The sequence below is a fragment of the Oculina patagonica genome, chromosome 4 (assembly GCF_052425735.1).
Source record: "Oculina patagonica isolate OP01 chromosome 4, crgOcupat, whole genome shotgun sequence".
Lineage (NCBI taxonomy): Eukaryota > Metazoa > Cnidaria > Anthozoa > Scleractinia > Oculinidae > Oculina > Oculina patagonica.
This window is the reverse complement of record NC_135761.1, coordinates 57981980-57992567: the sequence shown is the minus strand read 5'-3', so window position 1 is coordinate 57992567 and position 10588 is coordinate 57981980. Positions and strand designations below refer to the sequence as shown.

Sequence of the window (10588 nt, the reverse complement as noted above, 5' to 3'; positions counted from 1 at the left end):
CATCTCTTCTCCTCATCAGATACAATCATCTTCAGTTTAGAAACTGTTGTCACAGGTTATAAATAATAAGGTAAATTTACATCTCAAGTGCTAGAAAAAGAAAAATAGGAAAAGAGGACTTTGAGTAAAGATATACAACTAAATTATTACTTGTGACCAATATGCATAGTTATTAGGGCTAGCCAGCCCACAAACATTCAGCAAAATTTGAAATATTACTCTGAACTAACCTTGCAAAAAGTGCTGCATTAACAAACTGGTGACTGTATTGAAATGATGACAAAGATTTGACTTGCGGTCATAAACTGAACTGTAAAGAAATGAAAAATATATATACAAAATATGTTTATGTTAAAGAAATAAAATTGGTGGGTGTTGGAGGTAACACAATCATTACATGCAAGTCATGTAGGGGTGAGTTGAAAACACTGACTCTCGGTCTGTAGGGTAGTCTGCAGACCGGGCTCAGTGTTTTCAACTCACCCGTCATATAGTATACTGTGAAAATAGGAATATTAGCAGTTGCAATCCCTTTTGTATGTCATACAACTACATACTGTAACTGAGAATATTAAATTTATATAAAAATACTGTAATTATTATAATTGCATATAAATTTGTTGTAGTAACAAACATTCCAGATGCAGGACCTGAATGTAGTTTTGAAATAAACTTAAAGAAATTGTAGTACATACCTGTACATGTTAACAAATTTGTGACTGTATTCAAACAGCCAAGAGTTGACTTGCAGGGCATAAACTAATTAATACTGTAAAGGAAAATTTACATAAATTAATTATTATAGTCATAATAATACAAGTCTGTATAACAACATTCTGTAGGATGCCTGAAAATTAAATGTAGCTCTGGACTGACCTTTAATAAATTAAAGTGCTGTGTTCAACCAACTGGAGACTGCATGATGGTAATTAGAATTGACTTACAGTACAGCTCATTAAAACTATATGGTGAAGATACAATAATAATTGTACTGTATTAATACTAACTAAAGGTAATTTCATTGAAAAAGAACTGCCCACATATTTCACTCAAACTTTGCCTATTGGTTCTTTATCTAAAAGGAGCTTAATATTTGAATTAAAAGGGATTTGGGAGAAGGGGGGATCCCCATAGGAGCAAGAGTCTAAACCACATACATATCAGCTTCCAGGAATGTTTTATTTAAACCATTCACTAAACACTTTGTGAAAGGAGAAAAATATTAAGCAAGGAAAGAATATGAACATTTAAGTTACCGGTAATGTATGTTTTATAATGATAAAGGCATGCACTTTAATGAGGGGGGTGAATAGGGGTAGGCAAATCCGCCAGAATTTAATGACCGAATCCGTCGAACCGTTGTAATTTAATGACCGAATCCGTCGAACTGTTTAAAAAGGTCTAACTTTTGAATCCAAATTTGTTTTGTGTTAGCTAAGAAGCAATCAGCATTTTGCCATATTAACGATAAACTAAAAGAACTACCTCTAGATTAAAAATCTGTTGTTTATCCTACAATCCTACAATTTCCGTACTGCATGACTTGCGGTAAGCCTTGCGCATGACCAAAAAACAAAAGTAAAACAAAGCAAAGTATATCAGAGGATCGTTGAGATTCGCGATCTGAACTTTACAAGTATTACAAGCAAAATCCAAAATCCAAGCCCAAAAATTGGACGAAACTGCGATCAGCTACAATTGCAGGATCCGCAAATCCATTAAAAAATATGCTTTGAATCCGAAATCCGGGCAAAAATATTGTCAAAATCCGTCGATCCGTTTTCCTATTCACCCCCCTCTTTAATTTACAGTGGTTAAGTATGTTCCAAGCACTCATTGTTCTTGTGGTCACAATCATCTTTTTGTGAGTACTGGATAAGTTTATGTTTCCAGTGATCATATTATTCTTCTGCCAGAAAAAGGACTTTTATTTATTTTAAAAGGTGCATGATCACTACACTCAAAATAAATGAAAAAACTAATAGGTCACGATTTCTTTTATTAAGAAGACAACAATTTTAAAATCTATCCTGTGTGCCCAGCTGTAGAAAAAGCCCCAATTTTGTTTGTGTGAGCACTAACAATGACGTGTAAACTTCTGTGCAGCAAGGATGCATGTAATGCAATACACTTGTAACTATAAAGGGATCACTTTAATGATTATTATGTACAAAGTATGGTGATAAATAGCATATTTTGCAAGATCTGAAAATAACGCAGAACTTGTGAACTAACCTTTAAAAAATACCTGGGTAAGTAATCATACTCTGTCATTGGTTATTGTATCCAGATGTTGCAATCTGAATTGACTTGTAGGTTATCGGTTCTGGCAGATAAAGGGAAAAAATTCTTAGTAACAGAAAAAACCAATTTAATATTATTTTAAAACATACAAATTGTAAAGGCACAGAAAAAAATTAATACTGTTATATTTAATTTGAAGTTGAATTGTCATGTTAATTATATAGTAATACTGTGACCAAACAGATGGTACATGAAGATAAACCACCTGTAGGGCTAATAATTAAGCCCTTTTTTGAGTTGTCATTTTCCTCTGTTTTAAATTGAGTCTCCACCATGCACACCTTTCAGAGTATGGAAATGAGTTTTGACAACCGTGCCAGTAACATGTTTGTGCACTTGTTTTGAAGCAGAGAAAACAGGCACCACAGAATTGGCCTATTACCGCTGGGTTTGAGGTTTATTCCTCTCACATGCCATCAAACTAAAAGAACTTCCTCTACATTAGAAATGTTGTTGATCCTAATATCATACATTTTTCGTTCTGCGTGACATGCAGTAAATCTTGCATGTGACCAAAAAAACAAAAAGTAAAACAAAGCAAAGCATAATTTCTGATGATCCGAACTTTATTGCAAGCAAAATCCAAAATCTGGGTCCAAAAATTGGATAAAACCAGGATCCTCATCAATTGCAGGATCCGCAAATCCGTTAAAAATAATTGCTCTGAATCCAAAATCTGGGCAAAAATATTATTAAAATCTGTCAATTGATCCATTTTCCTATTCACCCCCCTCTGTTTGGTTTTGGATGGGTTACTAAAAGTCATTCGGTTACTTAATAATCAAACACTCAATCCTCTTTGTGCCCTTAATAATGCAATTTAAAGATCTCAGAGCCTCAATGTAATCTTTTCAACTGGAATAATTTACATGTACCCACTTATTGATTTACACGTACCTATTGGTTATATCTATTACTGGTACTTTCCCCTGATTGGTTTTCACTAATTGAGCACATTAGAGTACAAAAAGGACTATAAATCCATTTTATATCCACATCCCCACATGTAGATGAGGTATTATTTTGGGGCTTTGAAAGTCACGAGGAGGCTGCTGTGTTGGGATCATTAATTTAATCTTTTGAATTTTATAGTTAGTAGATCTGCCAATTCTCATACCTGCAGATCGAAAATATTGAACTCAGGTATACAGGCCAATTTCTCACACCTGCCTGACAATTTACATTTCTTACTCTTAAAACCCATTTAAGGAAATTCAATTCAATTTTGGTGAAAAATTATTCAGAAAAAGAGCATTAATGTGTTTAAGTCCATTTCCTACAGTTTGGCAATCATGTTTGAAAGTCAGAACATCTTTGGAAAATGTGGAGATGGCAATCTCACGCCTATGACTTGAGAGAAGTTGGCAGGTATATGGAAGGGTTAGGAAAAAATTTACTAGTAGCTCTTTTCTGAGGGTTTTTAAGAAAAATTAGGTAATAGTTATTTTCTGAGGGGGAGCTTTGTGCGGTGGATGGGGTCAGGGGGCGGGAGCCTGGGAGAAAGGGGCGATAAGTGGGAGATGAGAGGACGGGAAGCGGGATTCCAAAGGTGATGGGAACCAGGAGTAAGGGACTGGTCAATAAGTACCAGGGGGGTGGGCCGGAGCAATTGGAAAAGTGGTGGCTCGAAAATTTGTGTCCCACCCCTTCTTTCTGGCACAAAACTGACTGACCCATCCCTGAAAGGAGGTTGAAAATTACATGACCCACCCCCTTTGCTAAAAAATCAAGGGACCAATCATTTCTTTATCATCTGTTGGGGGTTGAAGGTTTTTGATTTGATTTCAGCTTTAAAGTGAAATTCCCTACATAAACATTTTCTCTGATGGACACTGCTGTTCCATGTACATCTTATTGTTAATATACCTGTTGAAGCCACAAATGTAATAATTGACCACAAATGTAATAATGCCCTCAAATGTAATAAGGTTTGACCACAAATGTAATAACGCCCTCAAATGTAATAAGTTTTGACCACAAATGTAATAACGCCCTCAAATATAATAAGGGTTTGACCACAAATGTAATAACACCTTTTAGTGTGTTAAGGGTAACAATGTAACAATGATTTCAAATGTAATGGGTTACAGGTATCAATTGGAATTAAGGATTGAAACAACTCATTTCAAATTAAAAGACCTACACTTGTGTAAGCTAATCAGGTTGCCCCATTTTTTTTTAATTTTTTCTTTGTGGAAAACAGCGCTGTTTACTGTTTTCACTAGATGTTGTATGCAAACAGAGTAATTCAAATGTTGAATTTCTAACGAGGCGCTGGGTTCTATAAATTCGGTAAAAAGCCCCGATGGCGCTATTTGGCACATAATGTCATAAATTGGTCTATATTTGACCAATTTATTTGAATTTTTGCCACCAAAAATGTCTTGAAAAGATCTGCATTTTGAAGACATAAAATTGTTCCTTCCCCTATTTGCGACTTGATCGATTGACCACCCCTGTAACTTTTGAAACTTTTTTCCTTATATTTATGTGAGATGCAACAAAACTGAAATTAACCATAACACTGATAGCTGCACAATAAACTATTGTTTAGGGGTATACCCACTAGACATGGAGATACATACATTTTTAAACATTCTTATTTACGTTTAAAAGCCATGTCTTCAAGGCCATAACATTCTTATTATTTGTTGACATGTTTTATGAACTATTCTGATCAATACCAAGTTTTCAAATGGTGTATCATACATGGACATCTGGTTAACATTAATTGATTTAGGAAAAAAACACCAGTCGCCTCGGGGCTTAATGGGTTAAGGAAGTACAGCACCTCCTCTTTCGGAGTTTGGAAAAGAGGATTTAATCTTTTGGGCCAAAATATCAGCAGCTATCCATTCATTCCATGCGGAAATTTTGATATGCCAGCCACGTGTTCATCACTTTTTATGTTGCCATGGCAATGCCATTATTACAAGACGGTCTGACCAAAAATCGTCATTTTTTGCATTATTTTTAATCCAGTTGTTTTAATAACATAATTGTCTGATTTGCTCAATTTTTAATTCCGTAAGAATTTACAATCCAATTATGCGTTTGTAGACTGAGATTGAGACTGAGACCGAGCAAATATTAAGCAACAGATTGATGCTAACAAGGTGTCCAGCTGAAAATAACAATTCTGCGTAATTGAGTACACAAGAAACCCTATTATATAGAAGTGAGCGTTTTTTGGAAAATTGACCGCACGGCAAATTCATTAGGAAAACAACATTAGGGACCCTAGTGGCTTTTTTAATATTGATTACGTCATTAACCGCTTTCCACAGTTACCGTACCCAAATTCGCAAGTAGCCAATCAGAAGCGCGATCTACTGTCCTGATATCCTACGATATCAAGTCACTGACCTGATATGCCACCATATCACGGTCACTTTGAAGTAAGGTAGTGTTACCGAGCGATGAATTGGAAAGAGGTTTTACCAATAAAACAGAACCTCGTAATTTAAATTTAGCTGGTGTTAAGCGATAGTAAAAGGAGAAAACCTTTCCCGCCAAAACTAAACTTGAGCGCGCTCGCCAATTGCGCGATGTTTGCCGAGGAGTACTGAAACATTCAGACTGAAACAATGGAGTTGGAATTTCCACATTTTTCGCTAAATTTTGATTTTGAAAATTTAGTGAATGAAACTCCAAACAAACGAGTGGAACAAAAGGCAAAAGAGGAACTTGATAAAAGTGTTGAAGAACAAAAAGGTATCGACACAAGCAGGTCAACACAATTTGCACTACGTACCTGGCAAGCGTGGCTTCAACAGAGCGTTAAATATAACCGAATTTTTGGCTGAATTTGGGTACGGTAAATACCTAATCGTACCCTTTTTGGTACGCTTCGGCTGCATATCAGGCTCGTTTGGTCTCGCCATGGGTATTTTGGCTCGACCAAACTCGCCTGATATGCAACCGAAGCGTACCAAAAAGGTACGATTAGGTATAATTAGTAGTAAGAGGCTGCCAAACAACGGTTTCTAAATGGCCAGCAATGGATTAGGTAGATTACTTTTAAAAGCTGGTAGAAAACTTCATATGACTTGAAAATATTCAAGGCTTTCCTAAGCTAAGTCAATTCATACGAAAAGATATCAATTCTAGCCACCTAGCTGCAACAGTTCTCATAAAGCTTGTGCTTTCTAATCTGTTTTTGTAAAATAAAAAGGAAATTACACGCCGAATGAAGATATGAATTATATTTATTCGTGTTAAAAACAATATTTTACCCACGCTATCTATCTGTAAAATATTGTTTTAACAACTCACGTTTTAATATATTTTTAAATTCATATCATCCCTATCATCCCACCACTGTATGGTAAGTTGTTATTACATTTGTGGTCAAACCCTTATTACATTTGAGGACGTTATTACATTTGTGGTCAAACCTTATTACATTTGTGGGCGTTATTACATTTGTGGTCAATTATTACATTTGTGGCTTCTACAATACCTAAGAACGATGAATTAATCACTTCTTATACTAGCCTTTTGTAAGTTTTCCACATATTTGTGTGTTAAGTCCATGGGGAAATTAAGACACAAACATATGCAAAAAACTGAATCTGTTTGTAATATTAATTCATAATCAATTATTGAAGAGTTCATATTTTTATACAGAAATTAATAATAAAAACTACAACCACTGTCCATCATTCCTAATATTTGCAAAGTGTTTTAATAAAGAGTTTAGTAGTATTTAAAGGCCTAAAGCCCAGCGTGAACCTATGCAGGTTGAAGAGACAGACAAAACTGATGTTATGATCACAAGCCATTTAGGGGAGTCAGGGGGGCATGCTCCCCCGGAAAATTTTGATTTTTGGGCAAAAAAAAATCGCTAGAAATTCATTTAAAACTGCTCACATGGAGAAATTTATCCATTTTATATACTGATGAATACAACTTTTCTTGGAACTATAACAGTTTAAAGTTAGTAAATAAATGAGATGACCCACCCCCGCGTGTACATCAAAATTACATAACCCACCCCTTTTTGAGGTCTCAAAAACTGATGACCCACCCCCTTTCTGCTCCGGCCCACCCCCCCCCCCTGTACTTATTGACCAGTCCCTAAACAAGTAAAACTTTGCAACTATTATATTTTGCAATATATATGGGACAAAGTGGATAGTCAATGGCTACAGAAAGAGGCAGGAGTAGAAAATACAGGAATGGGGAGTAAAAGGCAGGGAAGGCAGCAGGTTCAGACCCCCCCCCCCTATCCCCCGGCCCTCCACCATGTGTGCACTGATCTTGAACTTTCTTTTTTTTTTTTGGGGGGGGGGGTACTTCAGCTTGTAAATGACAGGGATGATTGAAGAATTCTTTGGGTTTGAAATTTTCGATTCTGGGATTTTTTGGGTTGAAAAATTTGGCAAGTATTTTTTGGGTGACTTGACTTGAATAGGGGATTTTTTTAGGTATTGAAAACGAACTAAAGTGCCTTGGTGCGGCCTTGGAGTATTAATGGTATGATGAAAAAAAAAAGCATTCAATTTTTTATTGTTTTCTTTATGTTTTATTATTGCCCCTCCTGACAATTTAGGGGTAGTTTGACAAGGGAATTTTTGTGGGGTTATTTTTTGGTCCAGGGATTTTTTTGGGTCCTGAGTATTGCCTCCATTCGATCATCCCCGCCATTTACAAGCCGGAGTACCCCCCCCCCCCCCCCCCCAAACTTGGGTTTATATTTTGACTTGTACAATAAAGTGGATTTCCCAAAAGGAGTTGCTTGGTAAATGTTGTGATTAAATTTTATCCCTCAAGCCTTTGTGATGATGATTTATGGTAACGAATAGAACAGAAACAAAAAAGATAATAAGGAAAGAAAGAAAAATACCAAATTATACCAAGGGTAAAATAATTTGAACCACAACACGAAGGTGACACAAAGCATACAGGAATTCGAATTAAAAACAAATTGTTACAAAATACAGGTATATATTCTGCAATCTAGCTACAAAAAGGACCAAACAGTTCCATGTAAACATGCTATCAAGAAAACCAAAATTAATTGAGGCGCAAGTGATCGTGACGAAGCCAGCAAAATAAAAGCGAAGTACTTTCGCTTCATTGCGGAAGTGATTTTGTCTTCTTCACACCACTGAAGTCAAGAAGGAATTAATCGAAAAGTTTAACCTTCTAGATGTCATTACTGTATCTATACATACCTCGCAGCTTTATATCTAATCGTCAAACAACACGCTGAAATGGATATTTTGTCCACCGTCGCAAACCTTCCAACACAACAAGCACTTGCATTTCAGCTCAACTGCAGACGCTCAAGTGAGGCTCAACTGAGGAACAAGCAAGCCTCGTTCCAGACTCCAGCGGTTTTCAACTATAAATCAGGAGCCATAATCGATTATGGCTCCTGTTTTAAATACATTTGTCAACAAAAAGTGACAATAGAAAGCAAGAGACCGCGGACGAAAATGCTGCTAGTTGTACCAAGCTAAAACTGAAAATCTATAATGGGAATGAGGTCCTCGGCATTATTGGTTTTCGGGTCCGAGACAGTATGTTGTGTGCGAAAATCTTTTTTCCACTGTTTTCTCCTTCACTCTCTCCACCCAGCGCTTTGCATGATCCTTTACTCCGCTGCCTCAAAATAAGACAATTCTAACTTGGAAGATTTTATCTCTCGAACTGCCGAGTGAAGAGTAGAGAACTATAAACCGGTAGAGGAAACATTTCCGGCCGCAACAATTAATTCATCTCTTACACGCGTAGACTGTAAAACAGTCAGTATTTTGTATATTTTGTGCGAACACGCGCGGTCTTCAAACGAAAGATATGGAGCGAGTGTAAAAACGGAGAGTAAGACTGGGGAAAGGGAATATTGGGGAATTATTAAAAATTAGCAATGAATGATATATTGCGCTATCCCGCCAAAACTTACGCTTCATGAGCTATCCCGTAAGGAAACCACATCACACGCGCTATCCCGCTAAAACTTACGCTTCACGAGCTATCCCGCAAGTAAACCACATCACACGCGCTATCCCGCCAAAACTTACGTACGCTTCACGAGCTATCCGGTAAGGAAACAACTTCACACGCGCTATCCCGCTAAAACTTACGCTTCACGAGCTATCCCGCAAGTAAACCACATCACACGCGCTATCCCGCTAAAACTTACGCGTCACGAGCTATCCCGCAAGAAAACCACATCACACGCGCTATCCCGCCAAAACTTACGCTTCACGAGCTATCCCGCAAGTAAACCACATCACACGCGCTATCCCGCTAAAACTTACGCTTCACGAGCTATCCCGCAAGGAAACCACATCACACGCGCTATCCCGCCAAACTTACGCATCACGAGCTATCCGGCAAGGAAACCACATCACACGCGCTATCCCGCTAAAACCTACGCTTCACGAGCTATCCCACAAGAAAACCACATCAAACGCGCTATCCCGCTAAAACCTACGCTTCACGAGTTATCCCGCAAGAAAACCACATCACACGCGTTATCCCGCTAAATCTTACGCTTCACGAGCTATCCCACAAGAAAACCACATCACACGCGCTATCCCGCCAAAATCTACGCTTCACGAGCTATCCCGCAAGAAAACCACATCACACGCGCTATCCCGCCAAAACTTACGCATCACGAGCTATCCGGCAAGGAAACCACATCACACGCGCTATCCCGCTAAAACCTACGCTTCACGAGCTATCCCACAAGAAAACCACATCACACGCGTTATCCCGCCAAAACTTACGCTTCTCGAGCTATCCCGCAAGAAAACCACATCACACGCGTTATCCCGCCAAAACCTGCGCTTTACGAGCTATCCCACAAGAAAACCACATCACACGCGTTATCCCGCTAAAACCTACGCTTCACGAGCTATCCCACAGGAAAACCACATCACACGCGCTATCCCGCTAAAACCTACGCTTCACGAGCTTTCTTCCAAGAAACCTACGTCACGCCCTATCCCGCCAAATTGTTTGGCCACTTATGGAAAGTCTTTGCTCCTCTCATGTTTCTTGCTTGATCAGACCCTTAAGGAAAATTAGCAAATGCTCGAAGTTTACTTCAGAGGAAGCTAAAAACAACTCCATGTCGAAGTAATACTCCCTTAAGCTTGTTTTAGTATTGTCAGGTACAATCAGTTGAGATAAAAGTTTGGCTGTCCTAACTGCCTCAACACCTTTACTGACTGACAAGATAAATACGGTACTGGTCAAAACGAAAGCGAAAAAAAAAAAATCGAGGGTTTGTTTTCTCTCAAAACTTCTATTATTCGAAAAATTTTATCAT

The 10588-nt window shown here is 37.8% G+C and overlaps 1 long non-coding RNA gene across 1 annotated transcript; it reads right to left on the bottom strand.

Annotated features, from left to right (window-relative positions):
- On the bottom strand, nt 1-8577 carry LOC144650922 (uncharacterized). The gene is made up of 5 exons (XR_013570224.1): nt 8484-8577; nt 2236-2326; nt 696-769; nt 231-310; nt 1-90 (listed from the first exon to the last, which is right to left on the bottom strand). It is a non-coding gene; the product is annotated as an uncharacterized LOC144650922 (long non-coding RNA).
- Nucleotides 8578-10588: the final 2011 nt, after the last annotated feature.